Below are 17,894 nucleotides of genomic sequence, written 5' to 3' on the forward strand. Positions count from 1 at the left end.
TCCCATGATCCCTGACCACTGGTCCTGTTAGCTAGGGATCATGGGAGTTGTAGGCCAAAACATCTGGAGGGCCACAGGTTGGGGGTGGCTGGTCTGGACCGTCTTGAGGGGCTGGGAGCTGGGGGCACTGTTACAGTGGCAGAGCTTCATGCTCCAGCACCGGGGGGGCAGGGCTGGCGTGCGTTCTGGGGGCGGGGCATATGTCCTGGGGGTGTGGTGTGCCTCTGGAGGGGGCGTGGCGCCCAGCACAGGAAGGGGTGCAGCCACAATGGCACCTCACCGAGATTGTGCTGCCAGGGGTGGTGCGCTGCCCCTGCACTCATCTTCCTCCGCCTGTGCACTGTTATACAGTGGTTCCGCTCCTTCCTCCTGGGCCGTGTCCAGAAAGTGGTGTTGGGGGATGAGTGTTCAGACCCCTGGGCTCTCACTTGTGGGGTGCCTCAGGGCTCGGTCCTCTCCCCCATGCTTTTCAACATCTACATGCAGCCACTGGGAGAGATCATCAGGGGATTTGAGCTGGGTGTTCATCAGTATGCAGATGATACCCAGCTCTACCTCTATTTTAAATCAGAACCAGTGAAGGCAGTGAAGGTCCTGTGTGAGTGCCTGGAAGCGGTTGGAGGATGGATGGCGGCTAACAGATTAAGGATGAATCCTGACAAGACAGAAGTACTGTTTTTTGCGGGGGGACAAGGGGCAGGCGGATGTGGGGGACTCCCTGGTCCAGGTGTGCAGCCTGGAAGTTATTCTGGACTCACAGCTCTCCTTGGAGGCGCAGTTCAATTCTGTGCCCAGGACAGCTGTTTATCAGCTCCCTCTGGTACGCAGGCTCAGACTCTCCCTGTGCGCAGACTGCCTCGCCAGAGTGGTGCATGCTCTGGTTATCTCTTGCTTGGACTACTGCAATGCGCTCTCCATGGGGCTACCTTTGAAGGTGACCCGGAAACTACAACTAATCCAGAATGCGGCAGCTAGACTGGTAACTGGGAGAGGCCACCAGGACCATATAACACTGGTCCTGAAGGATCTTCATTGGCTCCCGATACATTTCCAAGCACAATTCAAAGTGCTAGTGCTGACCATTAAAGTCCTAAACAACCCAGTATCCCTGAAGGAGCACCTCCACCCCCACTGTTCAGCCCAGACACTGAGGTCCAGCTCCGAGGGTCTTCAGGCGGTTCCCTCACTGCAAGAAGTGAGGATACAGGGAACCAGCCAGAGAGCCTTCTCAGTACAGTCATACCTTGGGTATGACATTTTCGGGTTGCGCTGCACGGTGACCCGGAAGTAACGGAGCGTGTTACTTCTGGGTTTCGCTGCTCGCACATCTGCAGACGCTCAAAATGACATCACACGCATGCACGGAAGCGGCAAATCGCGACCCGAGCAGACGCGCAGACGCAGGTTGCATTCGCTTCAGGATGCGAACAGGGCTCCGGAACAGATCCCGTTCGCATCCAGAGGTACCACTGTAGTGGCACCCGCCCTGAGGAACACCCTCCCATCAGATGCCAAGGAAATAAACAACTATCTGACTTTTACAAGACACCTGAAGGCAGCCCTGTTTAGGGAAGTTTTTAATGTTTGATGTTTTATCATGTTTTTAATATTCTGTTGGGAGCCGCCCAGAGTGGCTGGGGAAACCCAGCCAGATGGGTGGGGTATAAGTAATAAATAAAATTATCATCATCATTTTAAAACAAACCAACCCTTCATCTATGAATATTCCTAAATTTGATGTACTGAAACATTTACCTTATTTAAAAGGAAATTAAAGTCTCACATGCACACATTTACGTAAACTGCACAAGCAACCAAGAGTATGAAACTTCACAACTGAGTCTTAGCTTTCCATATGTTTTCATATGCACACACTTTTGGTGGACTGCGCAAAAATAAGATGGCTAAAGGCATAGGAAATAAATTTAGTGTATCCCGTATCCTGCCATTCCCCAGCGACAGGTCCTGCACTTTGGTGACGCGCCAACCATTTAAGAGAAGGTCCTGCCCAACACACTCTGTGCCAAACTGAGAAACTCAACAAACATTCCAGGATATTTTTGCAATGAAGCAACTGCAGAAGAGCAGCAGGAGAAATTATGAAATAGGTTTAACACAGGGGGTAGCAGCAAAGTAAACAAAGAGGTAAACAAAAAACTGGAAAGCTCTTCTTTCTTTCCTCACAAAAAAGAGGGGGAAGAGGTTTTTATTTTTATTTTGTAGTGGTGTTTATGTTACTGGTTCCACCTAAATACCGGTAGCTTTCCTCCATATAAAAAAGGGTCTCAATATTTAAATGAGACTATCTTTTTGCTTGGAGAGATTGGTGGGCTTTGCGGGGGTGAAGGGGAGAAGATTTAGCTGGCTGCCTTATGCCAAAATGGGAGGTTGAGTACTATGTGAAATGATGGGAAGGTGTTTTTCGGTAAGCAGTGCTAGCAAATGCGTGTCTACTCACAAGCAAGCCCTACTGAATTCAATGAGGCTTACTCCCAGGAAAGTAGAAGTTTAGTTGAACTCAGTGGGGCTTATACATGTCTAGATTCCACTTAGACCTCTGAGTGGGGAAGTAGTTGCAACTTGACTAGTAAATCACTTAAACTACTCTTAAATTAGTTGAAAATATAAAAATATATATTATTTTTATTAAACCTACTACTTTACATTTTAAGGCCTCCACTGCTGCAGCGAGGCACAGCAAGGCCCTCCGCCACTGTAGATACATATTGTGATATTTAGCTGGTGATATATTGTGATGTTGAAAATCAGATATCGTCCAGCCCTCGAGTACATCTCATTTGACTCCTTTCAATAACAAAGCAGCTCCATTGAACAAACGCACCCTCTTTTCTCTCTTGGATTCGCAAACAAGACTTGCTAGCTCATTTGCCAACATGCTAGTCACAGGCAGCATAAGTTAACAGCCTGAAATAAAAATAAATTGCTTGTCTAATTGCCTGGAAATGATTTTTATTCATCATAGGCAATACAAATTGGATTCAGAGTGGCTGTGAGGAACAGTTTGGGCCAAAAAGAGAGAAAGAGAGAGAGGGAGGGAGGGAGGGAGGGAGGGAGGGAGGGAACACACACAGTGGTGAAAAGAAAAATTCATTACACCCAATTATTTCTAGCCTGTGAAATTTCACTATTCTAGTCAAAGGTGCCATGAGATCAGGAATGTCTCAGTGAGGGCCATTCAGAACAAACCCTTTCCCTCAGTAGCATGGAAATTGCAACATGGACCCAAACTTTTTTGCAGGATCCTTTGCCACACACCCAAACCGTCCAGCAGGCAGTGAATAACTGAGTGAGAAAATAAGAGGAGGAAAAGGTAAGGAGCAAGACAGAAGAATATATAGTCAATATAACAGGGGCCAACAAGGTTTACCTCGCATGGGCAGCGAGAGGCCCCATTAGCTAAAGTGGTACCTCAGATTAAGAACAGTTTCAGGTTAAGAACAGACCTCCAGAACTAATTAAATTCTTAACCCGAGATACCACTGTACCTTGGTTTTCGAACAGCCTAGTTCTCGAACGTTTTGGCTCCCGAATGCCGCAAACTCGAAAGTGATTGTTCCGGTTTGCGAACGTTCTTTTCGAACCCGAACGTCCGACGGGGCTTCCGCAGCTTCAGATTGGCTGCAGGAGCTTCCTGCAGCCAATCAGAAGCTGCACTTTGGTTTTCTAATGCTTTGGAAGTTGAACAGACTTCCGGAACAGATTCCGTTCGACTTCCAAGGTACAACTGTCATCCAAAGAGAGGAACTACCTGCAACTTCAGGTGAATGGGGTAGTTAGGAAACAGTTAATTCAGCAACACAAGGGACTCACAACTTTAAAGCAGGATTTAAAAAATAAATACCAACATAGAGTTTATCTGTGTGGTGCTTACTCAAGCAATTTATTAAACGTACAGTGGTACCTCGGGTTACATACGCTTCAGGTTACATATGCTTCAGGTTACACACTCCGCTAACCCAGAAATAATGCTTCAGGTTAAGAACTTTGCTTCAGGATAAGAACAGAAATCGGGCTCAGACAGTGTGGCGGCAGCAGGAAGCCCCATTAGCTAAAGTGGTACTTCAGGTTAAGAACAGTTTCAGGTTAAGAACGGACCTCCGGAACAAATTAAGTACTTAACCCGAGGTACCACTGTACTAGCAAACAACCAGGGATGCTATAGTTGGTAACCCTGGCATAAGAACTGAGGAAACTTTGACACTTGACTAAGAGCAAGCAGTAACTTCCCTAGGGGTGAAAGTAATGCTTGCCCCCAAGTTATCCACCCCCCACCTCTGAACCACCAGCCTAATCAGCATTTTGAGATGCAAGCCCTGCAGCACATCCACCACAGTCACCAAAGGCCCTTTCTCCAAAGCTGCTATCCTGTTTTATTTTTGTAAGTGTTCCTCCCAAGATTATGAGATTCATTCAGAGAGAATGAATGAAAACATGGCACTGATTTTCCCCAACGTATTTGCAGCATGTCAACTTGTGTCGATACGTATTCTGTCGTGTAGACTTTGACTCAACTGGCACCGAGAAAAGAAAACCACAGAACAGTCTGCAGGTTCACACCCCAGTTTGAAGAGCTTAGATTTATGATGAGTACAAAGCTCTCTTCATGTGACTTCATGGGCTTCTGGAGGGAGAGAGGGAATTTGGGGAAGCAACAAAATAAAGCAATGGAGAAATCACAAGGAAGAACCAGCGCTCAAAAGCAGAGCATAAGGGTTTGCTTCCAATTGACACTTCCAAGGAATTCAGTAGGACTAAATTCCAAATCAGCACATTTAAGAGAATTGCTGAATTGCAGCAGATCTACTGAAATGCAACACAAGAGAATTTGCCAAAAGAAAATAATCTGGAGCTATCACAGTGGTTCTAATCCCCTTGTACACATTTTACAGACTGGTGAACTGCGGCACACTGATCCATAGCTACTGGGATTCACATTTGAGCTGGAATTTGAATGCCCTTCCCTCTGCCACACAGACACACATACCCCATCAGTAGCTCCAAATGTCTTGTAGAGACATATCATTTTGCACAGGCTTTTCCTGACTCACAGGCTCAGACTTCCTGCTTTTATTTGTATGAATTCCCTGAAATCCAATTTTTATATGCTTTTATACTACTGTTTTACTGGTTTTAGGCTGTATTTTTGTATTGATGATCTTGCTTACTGGTTTTATGTTGTACACCACTTAAGAATTTTTAATTGTTCAGCAGTTTATAAATATTTTAAATGAATAAATAAAACTGAACAAATCCCACACTAAAGACTATATGCTATACACAATCCAGCCATTCTATTTATTTTATGTATTTGTTTCATAAAATGTATATACCACTTGATTGTAAAAACTAACAAATCTCAAAGTGGCTTACAAGAAGTCTAAAACAATAAGATCATCAGTTAAAAACAACTATTTAAAACATTCAAAATATAATTAAGAGTTGACAATAAGCTAAAAGTAGATTGAAACACAATGTTCTACAAATCTGGGTGCATTCTACATTATCCACGCTGTTCTCCCACCAGGGAATTTTTCAGTCACTCTGACATTATACTATATTACTAATTCAGTTAAGCAAAGAAGAAAATCCTCTGCTTGACAGAAATGAGAAGAAAGTTATAGGCGAACTGCAAGGCAGCTCATTTTTTTCAGGCAAGTCACTGAAACCCAACCATTACTATGCTTGGTCATGAGGCCACTTGCTGATCATTCTGCATTCAGTGACCCCATCATTGCCTACTAGATGTGTGAATATTGCTACATTGCTGATCTCCCTAATAAAGTACATTCTATTTGAATATAAAGATAGGATTTCTCACTATATGACTGAACCACAAGACTTTCTAATCTTTTAAATCAATAAAAAATATGTTTAAGGTAGCAGGCACCATAATACCCTGTGCCAATAAACTCTACTTATTCAACATGTGCTGCGAGAGCCAGTGTTGCAAAACGGTGAAAGCCACAATCCTACACACACTTTTGTGGCTGTCAATCCCCTTAAAGTCCGTGGGGCTTCTGTCTTAGTCAATATCCAGAGGACTGCAGTTTAAGAGCTATGGACCAAGAAGCTTCTGGCTCTGCTATGAACTTAATGCAGCCTGGTTCACATGTCACACTAAGCCAAACCATAGTTTAGTGCAAATGCACAAGATCTGGGAAACGAGATCACAGTCACTTTGCTCCTCCCCTGCCGCTCTGCTGCTGTGCTGCACTGAGCCAAGTCATAGCTTGACTTTGCATGCCATCCAAACCCAGTCTTGTGCTTTAGCTCTCCTAGACAAAAAATGAACTGTAAACCACAGGACAAACCTTGGTTAGCACTCACAATCAGTCTGGAGAGAGCCACGCTACAGTACAAGCCAAGGTTTGGAAGCCATTATACAGCTTAGTGAAGTGCAACTGAAGAGCCAAAGGGAAGCAATGAGGATGCACAGGCAGAGGCAGAGGGGGCGGGGGGAGTGCATCGCCCCGGCACCACGATCCCAGTGGGGTGCCATCGTGCCTGCCCCCCCCCGCGCTGGGTCTCGTGCCCCCGCAGGCGGCGCACCATGCCCCCAGGACGCACATCATGCCCCTGCGGGCAGCATGCCACGCCCCCCAGGTTTATGATTAGCATGGTTGTTAATTAAATTTCTACCCTGCCCTTCATTCAAAGATCACAGGGTACTTTACAATATAAAAGCACAAAAATACATACCATAATAACAAACAAAAACAATAAGACAACCCCTCCCCCCCCACACAGTTTAAAAGGCCATACACTGTTTAATTAGCCAAAGGTCTGGGAGAAAAGGGGCACTTTTTCCTGGTGCCTAAAGATATGCAACAAGGGTGCCAAGCAAGCCTCCCTGGAGAAAGCATTCCACAAATGGGGGGCCACTGCAGAAAAGGCCCGTTTTCATGTTGCCACCCTCTGGACCTCTTACTGGGGAGGCACACAAAGAAGGTACTCAGATGATGGTCACAGGGTCTCCGGGTAGGTTTATACTGAGAGAGTATTGTGGTCCTGAGCTGTTCAAGGCTTTATAAGTCAAAACCAACACTTTGAATTCAGCCCAGAAACTGATTGGCAGCCAGTGCAGTTGACCAGAATCGGTGAAATATGCTCAAACTGTCCTGACCCAGTGAGCAACCTGGCCGCTGAATTTTGCACCAGCTGAAGTTTCCAAACTACCATCTTCAGAGGCAGCCCCTTAGTGTGTCAAGCCTTTTTAGGCAACACAATTCTCTTCAGTATCAGCTCCATCTCCCTGTCTGCAAAGCAGGTGGTGATACTTGCAGGGTTCTTATAAGGATTACTGAAACAGACTCTTCTGAAACGCTCTAAACACTTGAAAAGTTTTATATAATTTGTAATGATTAAATCCTTTTTGTTTTATATTTGCTGCCTCTCAGTGTATGGATAACAGCTCAATCCCACCAATTTCAGCGCGGTTTGATCCCAAGTAAATTTGCAGAGAACTGCAGCCCAACTTTCATATTTGGACAGAGAATAATTCTTCATTCTCTTCACAAAGCTTGTGGTGTTACAATAATCTTGGGCCTACACTTAGCCTCTTTTTTTCTACACCAAAAAGCCCAGAACAGTAGGCCTTTCTCAAAAGATGATCCACACCCATATAGTTTTAATTATCCAGTTTCTCTGTTTGTCTTGGAGGTGTTTAAATGCAACCACATTCTTTGCAATAAATGGAGATTATACTGACACCTTAAACAGCAGCGCATGCGGCTATGCCAACAATTTAAGTATCACCTGGACTATTTGATTTAACAGATTACTTTGTTTACACAATGCAACCACACCAACTAAGATGTAATGTTTTCTGACCTTTATACAAGGTAGTCATTTGCAACAGCCAAAGAGGTACAACAACACACACATGTGCATTCATGTTATGTGAAGTAAGGATTCCACAAATCACCAGCGCAGATCTTTCCATCAACTTTTTTTTTTTTTACAAACTGAACATTTAATAAAGCAAGCTACATTCATTAGCAGGTTAAAAGCCTTGATACTTTTGCAAAGCATCTCTAGATAAGAAATTAACTCAATGGCTTACGGAGTGTTTTTCAGTAAGCCCTTCTCTACTCCCAAATTGCTTAGCTTTCCGTTTGTGTGCAGAACTCTCTCTGTTGCAGTTACAACTTAGTAATATAAGCCAGTGCAATGGGGCTTACACGAAGCAACGGTGTAGGGCCGTAACTCCTACTGCAAGTCAAACTCTAGTTTAGCGAGACCCAGAGTGAACCAGACCAATATACAGTCGTACCTTGGAAGTCGAATGGAATCTCTTGCAGCCAATCAGAAGCCACGAAAGCCCCATTGGACGTTCGGGTTCAAAAAGAATGTTCGCAAACCAGAACAATCACTTCCAAGTTTGCAGCATTCAGGAGCCAAAACGTCTGAGTTCCAGGGCATTCAACAACCAAGGTATGACTGTATTAGAGTCAAATCTTATTTCAATTTAGCAATATGGTATTTGCAAATAAAAAAACAAATTAAGCAATGCAGAATTTGTGTCTGCTCAAAGCGCAAATTCTCATATTTATTTTCCTGGAACCTGTAATTGATAGCTACATAATTGATAGCATTACTATCACACTGATTCCTCCCTCCTCCCTTTGCCAAACACTTGTCTGCAAGAAGTAAAAACAGACATTATCTGACCAAATAGTTCACTGTGCAGTGAAGGACATGTCCAAGGCTACTGAAGTGCCTCTGCCCTGGCAAGTTAAACTATTGACAAGCTCACGTGGCCCAAGGAGACACCACCAGAATAATCTGCCGCCTTTTCTGTTTCAGGCAAAGTGAGTTTTATAGTCTCACCTCAATTCCCTTCAAAATAACCCCACCTTTTTCTTTATAAAGGGGGGGGGGATATTTATCATTCTGCACACCCGAGACTCGACTCTGCAAATTCTTTTAAGTCATAGATGGTCAAGTGTTGCATTATTGAAAGCAGTGTTAGAAACTCAAATATATAAGCTAATCACTAAATGGCACCTTAAACCTAGGTTACAGCTGCCACAACAGAATGTCTAGATGCCTTTTTGCCATGAAATTATTACAATTACTATTACTTCATATCTATACCTCTCTCTCTTTTTTTTAGAAAAATCTCAAAGTAGTTTACAGTACATTGAACCATCAAATAAAACAATCCAGAATAAGACCAATGCAAGCTGCAAGGAAAATATTTCAGATCCTCCTCTAAGTGACATTTTGCTTACACCATATTTATTTACCTACTCATAGCAGATGTGCACCAGGAGGCCAGCATGGTGCAGTGGTCAGAGTGTCAAACTAGGATCTGGGAGACCAGAGTTCAAATCCCCCACTCCATCATGGTGCTCACTGGGTGACCTTGGGCCAGTCACAGCCTCTTAACTTACATCACAGGGTTGCTATAGGGATTAACTGAGCAGGGGTGAACCATGTACTCCTCGGAGGAAAAGGTGGGATAAAGGTAAAGGTAAAGGGACCCCTGACCATTAGGCCCAGTCACGACAGACTCTGGGGTTGCGGCGCTCAGCTCGCTTTACTGGCCAAGGGAGCAGGCGTACAGCTTCTGGGTCATGTGGCCAGCATGACTAAGCTGCTTCTGGCGAACCAGAGCAGCGCACGGAAACGGCGTTTACCTTCCCGCCAGAGCGGTACCTATTTATCTACTTGCACTGCGTGCTTTCGAACTGCTAGGTTGGCAGGAGCAGGGACCGAGCAACGGGAGCTCACCACGTTGTGGGGATTCGAACCACCGACCTTCTGATCAGCAAGTCCTAGGCTCTGTGGTTTAACCCACAGCGCCACCCGCATCCCTAAAAGGTGGGCTATAAAGGCAATAAATAAAATTAAAAAATTCCTTCCAGTAGCACCTTAGAGACCAACTAAGTTTGTTACTGGTATGAGCTTTCGTGCTAGCAATAACAAACTTAGTTGGTCTCTATGGTGCTACTGGAAGGATTTTTTAAATTTTGTTTTGACTACAGCAGACCAACACGGCTACCTACCTATAACTGGCAATAAATAAGTTCTTCTGATTACCTGCTTAAGAAAGCTGGTGGGTAGGGCAGCCAGGTGGAGTTGCCAGTTGCCAACCTGGCATCTACAGATCTCCACATGGTCACAACTGGCCAGAGCCAGTCGCAGAACACACCTGATGTCTGGGGGATTTTGAACACTGATTGAAAGGCATTCAAATCCTCAGGTTCTACAACCAATGTTGGTGGTAGACACAAGCCTGGAGCAGATGAGCCCAAGCATCACCCTCCAAACCCAAGCGGAGATTTTTTTATCATTCAGGTCGTCTGGCGGTCGGTCAGTTTCTATGCATTCAAAGATCCACAATGACTCAGCTACAGGGCTATGTACTAGATGCCACATCACATCATCATCGTTGTTGTATTCACGGTGGCCTTAAGTAAAAATAATTGTGGAAATCTCATCCTTCAGTAAATCCTGCTACAGATCGTAAGATGCCAAGGCACAGAAGATACTCTGAAGGACTGGTTGGCTATACTGTCAATACAGCCTTAGAATACTTCAGTGCTGTTATATAAGGCTCTATAAACTAGCAAATTGATGGGGAAGGGTCGACTGGAACAGTGGAAAGGGTTTCCTGGTAGAATAATGCATACTTCTTTCCTAAGTGAAGGTTTATTTTCCCTCTCAGAATGCTTAAACTTTATTTCACCTGCTGCTTCCTCACCCACAACATACATCTTCTTTCCACTCACAGCATGACCAAAACACATCAGGAAAGCATATGGAATGACTTGAGCAGGAAACCAACAGGCAAGAGAAAGCCAAGCCCTTTCCTTCCTCCTTCCATGCCACCCCTGCCCTACTGCAAAACACAAGTCTCCCTCCACTGCTTTGCAGCTGTTCATTGGCAATCCAGGTTCCAAGCCCACGTCTGCTGCCAAAACTTCTTAAGAACAGACCTAATTCAGAAAAGAGATCATGTATTTCCAACACCAAAAGTAATACCCACTACAACAACTTTCCAAACTTGTGGTGTTTCCAAGATATCTACAGAGTACTTCAAAAAGTGGGTTTGCATGAGGAACCCATTTCAACAATACACTGAATAACTACATTATCCCAAGAAACAGTACCATGGGAAAATAAAACCCAACTGCACAATGGCATGACCAAAGATTAAACTAGACACCCTCAAACAATGAAACAAGCCTTTTTTCTGAGTAAAAGCAGCAAATAAGCTGGCAAATAAAATTACCCCCCCCCAAAAGATAACTCTTAAAGCAAATACTCTTCCTGAGCAATTTGTTCTCTTCTTGTACAGAAATAGTGTTTACTTTCCATGACATTATTCAGCTCTCAACAGGTCTGTCTTGATCGCTGATAATTAAAGGGTCATTGGCTCCCAAGAATTAAATGGTCTGGATATATTGCATCCCAATATCCAACTGTACAATGAAATTCATTCTGCTACAGGACACGGTTTAAAAGCAGAGTTACAGGCAAAATCTGTAGTATGGCATTGGAGGTCAGTATGCATTACTTCCTGCTCTGCAATCCCTGACAAAGACAAACACAAGGAAGAATTTGCTAACAAAAATGGTAATGCAATGAAACCCACAATTGTTCTAGCAGAACTATTTGAACCTGAATCAGAAGCACAATTTTTAAAGAACTGTACAGTTGTCTGTGATAAGGAAGCTCTCTCAGCAACTGATTTCCTGGTGTTTAATATATGAAGCTTCTTAATGCAGTGCCTAAATCCTCTTTCTATCCCCAGGTGTTGCACTAGGTATTCTAAGGGGGAGCTGTTTTACTTTTTGGGCAGAACTGACCATTATGAATGCGTAAGTGACTCAAGCAGAAATTTATGTAAATCCTGAACAGTTTTGGTTACTAGTGGGGGGAAAGGGAGAGAGAGAACAGCTGTATTCTGCCTTGCACCTGCATGGCTCTAATTAGAAATATTCATATGAAATGCTCCTAAGGAATGCAGGGAAATTTGGCTTTGTTCACATCTGAATGCAAGCCTGACTAATTTAAACTTCTCCAAACAATGTAAGACCCAAACTACAGCAACCCTTTGAAATTCACACTTCTCCAGATGTTGCAGTGCACTTCTTTAATCCAAATCTGGTTACACAAATACCTGTATTAGGGGAAGGTGTGCAAAAAAGAAGCAGCATATAATGGTAAAAGCAACTAACAAAATGCTCATGGGATTATGAGAAATTGTTTGCATTATACATGGGGTTTCTTCCCCATCTCTGGCTTGCAGAGAAGTCCAAACACATAAAAAGTTGAAACCTTTGCTCCTGCTTGTTAAGTGAAGGTACTTAAAGAAATCAGAATGAGTTTCAGAGAAGACATAATCCTGCAGCCCAAATATCTGCCATTAAGGTTTCCGCAGGGGAAAGGAGCAAGCTGTATCAGAAGTTCACCTCAGTTTTTACCTGTGTTAACCAGAGTCAGCACAAACTCCATCAGCAAAGGGTAGCCAATTGGATGCACTGGGCAGCCAAATAATGTGTCTTTAAACAGTCACTAAAATACACCTGCCATTATAGGCTGTCCCGCAGCACAAGAAATAGCAGTATCTGTCAGCTGCTTATCTCCCAGTTTTTCAGTGGCCTTAGCAAACAATGCTGTCCTGCAAATTATGAAAGCATCTATGCTGGCAAAAAGGTAACAGGTTTACTCAGCCTCTGTAAATTCCAGATTATTTGCTAATGAGATTTGGGCGGGGGCAGGGATAAGCCCCTTCATTCTTTGTACAACAGACAATAAAGAAGCGAGAGCACCAAATTTCATTAGAGCCATATACACAAAAACACTTACTAGATGTGGAATATAAGGCAGAACAATATTCACCAACATTTTAAGCCTTTTCGTGGATAGGTTTTAAGCTTAAAATGTGAAAATGCAGTACATTTTGAAAATGTCTATTACTATTTTCTATATAGTAAACATATAAATTAAATATAGAAAATACATAAACTATATAGTTTATTACTAATTTTTTATATTTTAGCAACACAAACTTTTTTATTAGGCCCAGTGCATTTATACCAACAGATGTAAATGCCACAGATGTGTAAGTTCCTCAGACATAACCAAATCACAGGAGGAGCAACTGGCCATTCCCCCCCCCACACACAAATGGCAGCCTTGCTTTGACCTTGCTTTGACCCTATCCACAGCCATGTCAAGGACCACAAGTTAGGTTTTCTGCAAGCTGATGTGATCCCATCCACTTTCAGCACCAACCTCCTGAGACACTGAACGATCCAACTATATCGCAAAGTTACGTTGGCATAGCAACCCACAGGCACATCATGGCACTATTTTTACCAGAGGCCTCCACTCCCATATAGAAAAGCATTATTTGCTAAAAACAGAAGCAAAGACTCCAGCATACCTTACTTGCTCCCCAAGTTCCTGTACCACAACCCTAAATGCCGGCATAGGTGACCATAACACAGGCGTTTTATGACCTGGCGCTGCAGACTCCATTCTGAAGCAGTTTGGTCCTGTTGGTGCTCCTGTATTGACCTCCCCGCCATCTTGCTCCTCTGTCTCCCCATAAGAGGCAATGCACACCTGCTGAGAAGAAAGCGTTGTGGCTCTGACCCCAGCAGGTGAGCATATGCTACCCTTTCCTGCCCTCACACATACCCTCCCCCACCCACAAAAAAATAGTGCAGTGGTCACAGTGAGAGAGATCTGCTAGGCAATAGAAAGAGATCTCTGCAGAAAAGCAAAGCTTGAGAGCATCGGCTTCAGTGCTGATGTTGCAAGATGGCTATGCACAGATACCACCTAGCACCAAACCACAGAGTCTGTTGCAATGCACAAAGTGAAAAGGAATAGCTTTCCGTCACTGAATATTATTGCACAATAAAACATAAACCCTGCTGTGCTTTGCTGCCACCATAACATGGACTATTAAACCAAAAGCATTACATGAGTTTTCAAAACAAATAATTGCATGGAGAAAAACAGAAATCATAATCTTTGTGTCATGTCATCCAGCAGCCTGCTATTCAGACATTTGGTAATATACCTGTAAATTACAACTTTTAAAAATATCAGTGCTTAAATCTTCCTTCCTGCCAACCTCACAATACAATTTCAGACAACTTGCCCAGGTCTTTAACCTTTGCCAAAAACTAATCACAATAATTAACACACCTTCCAAAGGTACACACCCTCAGAATGCAGAGTGCAAGGGAAACAATGTGTCAACTTTATTTATATTACTACTAAATATATGTCACAACTAAATCTTTTTAAAAGATGAAAGCCAGACCACATGCAAGCTCTGCCATAAGAGAAAAGAGTAAGGCAAGGACTACATATGACCACAGTGACTTGCGTAGGTGAGTCTGGAGCACATATATCCTTCAATTAATGGTTAGACCTTTCTTTTTATAATGAAAGAATCATCTGGCCACTTACTCCGTATGTTATTAAAGCCTGTGTTTTTGTGTTCTTTACACGAAAATACTATTAATTATACCCTTGAAGAGCTGCAAAAAAAAAAAATTGCTATTGCTTCCAAAAGCAGGCTTGTAAATAGCTACTTGCCTGGTTGTCTGTGGTGGGTAAGATTCTTCCCAAGGCAAGCAGGCAGGATAGCTTTCCAAAAATTGTGTGTGTGATTTGTTTACCATTTTAGTCCACTGGGACAAGTTACCTAACAGAGGTTGTAAAATCTCGGGGGGGGGGGAGTGGACAAACATGTGCTGGCTATTATTTTGATGTAACTGGGCTGACAATTTACGGCAGTGGTGAGGCGTGCGTGCAACCGGCCATAATTGCGCCGAGTGGGCAAGTTTGCTTTTGGCAGCTAGCGTGCAGACTACTGGTGGCCGCAGCGATGTACTGGCAGGCAGGCTGTAGAGTGATTGGCGTTGGTGACCCCCCACAAAAAAATAGGGGTCGTATTATACATGGGGGGTATTATACACAGAAAAATACAGTATGTTCATTTTTCACATGGTCGAGTCCTTCCCCTGCCCACCCACCCAAATATTCTGAAGAGGGTCTCTTCTCCATTCTTCAGAGAGTGGTTGGAAGTAGGAAGGCAGAAAAAGTCCTCTTTTCCTTCCTTTCTGCAGTTTTAATCTGTAATCTTAGGTGCAGTACTACGCCCAGAGCTCAGAAACAGCTCATGCTAATGAAATTCCCTGTCGCAAAATGTGCCTAGAACAATGGGAGTTTCAAGCACTGCTTCACCCCCCAGGACCTTGATGAATCAACTGCAGTCTAGTGTCCCAATCAGGGGAAGTAACAGTCCCACTCTATTCTACCTTGATCAGAAAACACCTGGAGTACTGTATAATAATAATGATGATGATGATGATAATAATATTTTATTTATACCCTGCCCATCTGGCTGGGTTTCTCCAGCCACTCTGGGCGGCTTACAACAGAACATTAAAAACAGCATAAAACATCACACATTAAAAACTTCCCTAAACAGGGCTGCCTTCAGATGTCTTCTAAAAGTCAGAGAGTTGTTTATTCCCTTGACATCTGACAGGAGGGCGTTCCAAGGGCAGGTGCTACTACTGAGAAGGCCCTCTGCCTGGTTCCCTGTAACTTCGTTTCTCGCAGTGAGAAAACCACCAGAAGGCCCTCGGAGCTGGACCTCAGTGTCTGGGTTGAACGATGGGGGTGGAGATGCTCCTTCAGGTATACTGGACCGAGGCCATTTAGGGCTTTCAAGGTCAACACCAACGCTTTGAATTGTACCCGAAAACGTACTGTATCCAGTCATGGACATCACAATTTATGAAGGATATTAGCAAGCTGGAATGTGTGTAGAGGAGAGAAACAAAGATGTTCAAAAGTCTGGAAACCAAGCCTTATGAGAAACAGTTGGGGGAGTTGTGGATGTTTAGCCTGGAGAAGAGGAAACCAAAAGGAGAGATGACAGCCATCTACCAATATCTAAAGGGCTGTCACATGGAAGTTGGAGCAAGCTTGCTTTCGCCTACTCCAGTGGCTAGGACCCAAATCAATGGATTTAAGTTACAAGAAAGGAGATTCCAACAAAATCTCAGGAAGAACTTTCTGACAGCTCTTCAATAGCAGAATGGACTCCCATGAGAGGTGGTGGTTTTTAAGCAGGTTGAGACTAGATGACCCTTCTAACCCTACAGCTCTAAGATCCTATGAGGTCACGTCAGTGTCAAGCAATATGAAGGTTCTGTCTGCAATGAGTAGTCCATAATCACGCATTTACATTCATGTCACTGAACAACAAAAACGTTTCTGCAAACCAGACCTACAAATTCCATACAGGAGTTGTGTGTGGTGGTTTGACACTGGCCTCTGAAGAGGAAGGGTCAGCACAGCAGCCTGAGTCTCTGAAGAAAGCCTGGGGTGGGGGATCAGGGAGGAGAAGCAACCTCAGATACACATATTTCAATTCTCCATCCAGTGCAGTGCCACAAACAAAAACAAAAACCTACACTCTTCACAGCCTACAGCAACCCACCAAAAATACTGGCAGTCCCTAAAAGAACAGAATGTGTATCCCATTAAATCTGAGAGGTGGAGGGGAAGACGGCTGCATTAATACTTCAGACGGGAGTAAATGCATTCTGTAAACAATCAGGAAAGCCTCATCTGGCCTCTTTGGGAGAGTAAAAATTCATCCCGGTAGTGTAAATACAGCCAACAGGGCAAGCAGAGTCTGACATCTACAGTTAAGTCAGCGATGGTGTAAATGCTGGCAGCCTTACAGCTGCTGCATGTTGAAATGCGTTTTCTATTAAGTGTGATGGGGGGGGGGCTTTTTCTAAGATCACCATGGAAGTTCTCATCTCCAGCCAGATTCCCAATGAGAATCCTCCCCAGACCATTATTCCTGTTGTTTTAACTTCCACAAGCAGAAGACAGCCCTGCATTAATTTCTAACTCTGCTTTTGGTTACTCCCCCCCCCCCCCCACACACAACCCTTACACTACCGCCAGAAGCTACATGACTGGAATATTTCAGTTAATTTAGTCACCATGATTAGAAGATTCCTCCTATGTGGATTCCAAAGTAGAAAACAAAAACAAAAAAATTAGAAATGTTCTTCCTTTCTGTTCCCTGTGAAATAAAAACAGGGAACGAAGAGAAGCGCTGCTCCCTCACCAGCCCAGCCGGGCAGCCGGGCTTACCTGGCCCAGAGGGAGGCCTTGGCGAGGCCGGGCGGGGGGGGGAGAGGCGGAGGGGAGGAGAGAGAAGAAAGAGGCAGCCAAATCCCCGAGCCCCCCCCCCCCAAGCTGCCAAGATGACCGCCCTGGAAACTTGGCAGGGGAGAGCTCGGGGGGGGGGCCTTGCTGGGCTCCCGCGACCCAAAGCCAAGGCCCCCTGTCGGGCTGCAAGAGGCGTCCGCGGCAGAAGCGGCAACTGCCCCCCCCCCGGCATCAGCTGCAGCGGAGCCCGCCCCCCCCGCCCTCGCAGGCCTCCATTGCGCGCCCCCTCCCTCCCTCCCTCCCTCCCTCGCCAGGGCTCACCTTGAAGTCCCCCCCCCCGGCGCGCTCTCCGTCCTCGGCGCTCCAAGCGGCGCTCCGGCTCCGGGGGGCGGAGGAAGAAGCTCCCGGGCGCCGGCGTGTCCTCCCGGGCGAGCGACGCGGGCGCTGCGGACGGAGGCGCTGCCCGCCGAGCTCGCAGGCAGCCAGGCAGGCAGGCAGACGGCGAGAGCCCCGCGCTGGGCGGCCTCTCCGGGGAGCGAGAGGCGGGGCGGCGGCGAGGAAGGGGCGGGCCTGGAAGAGGCGAGGCCGGCAGACGCCGCCCGACTCGCCCGCCTCCCTCCGGGGACGGCGCCCCAGTGCTGCGCCGGCCCCCGAGAGCCGGGCTGGGCTCCGCTCGCTGCTCTTCCCCGCGCAGGGAG

General features: G+C 45.1%; 1 protein-coding gene across 1 annotated transcript in view; it reads right to left on the reverse strand.

Moving 5' to 3' along the window:
- Window positions 1–17,595, reverse strand: part of C6H1orf21 (chromosome 6 C1orf21 homolog) — a 146,732-nt gene extending 129,137 nt beyond the window's left edge. Inside the window, exon 1 of the mRNA XM_053391078.1 lies at window positions 17,518–17,595. The gene's annotated coding sequence lies outside the window, so the exon portion shown is untranslated. The remainder of the gene's footprint in view (window positions 1–17,517) is intronic.
- Between the last annotated feature and the right edge of the window lie 299 nt (window positions 17,596–17,894).

This window comes from Podarcis raffonei, chromosome 6, assembly GCF_027172205.1.
Source record: "Podarcis raffonei isolate rPodRaf1 chromosome 6, rPodRaf1.pri, whole genome shotgun sequence".
Lineage (NCBI taxonomy): Eukaryota > Metazoa > Chordata > Lepidosauria > Squamata > Lacertidae > Podarcis > Podarcis raffonei.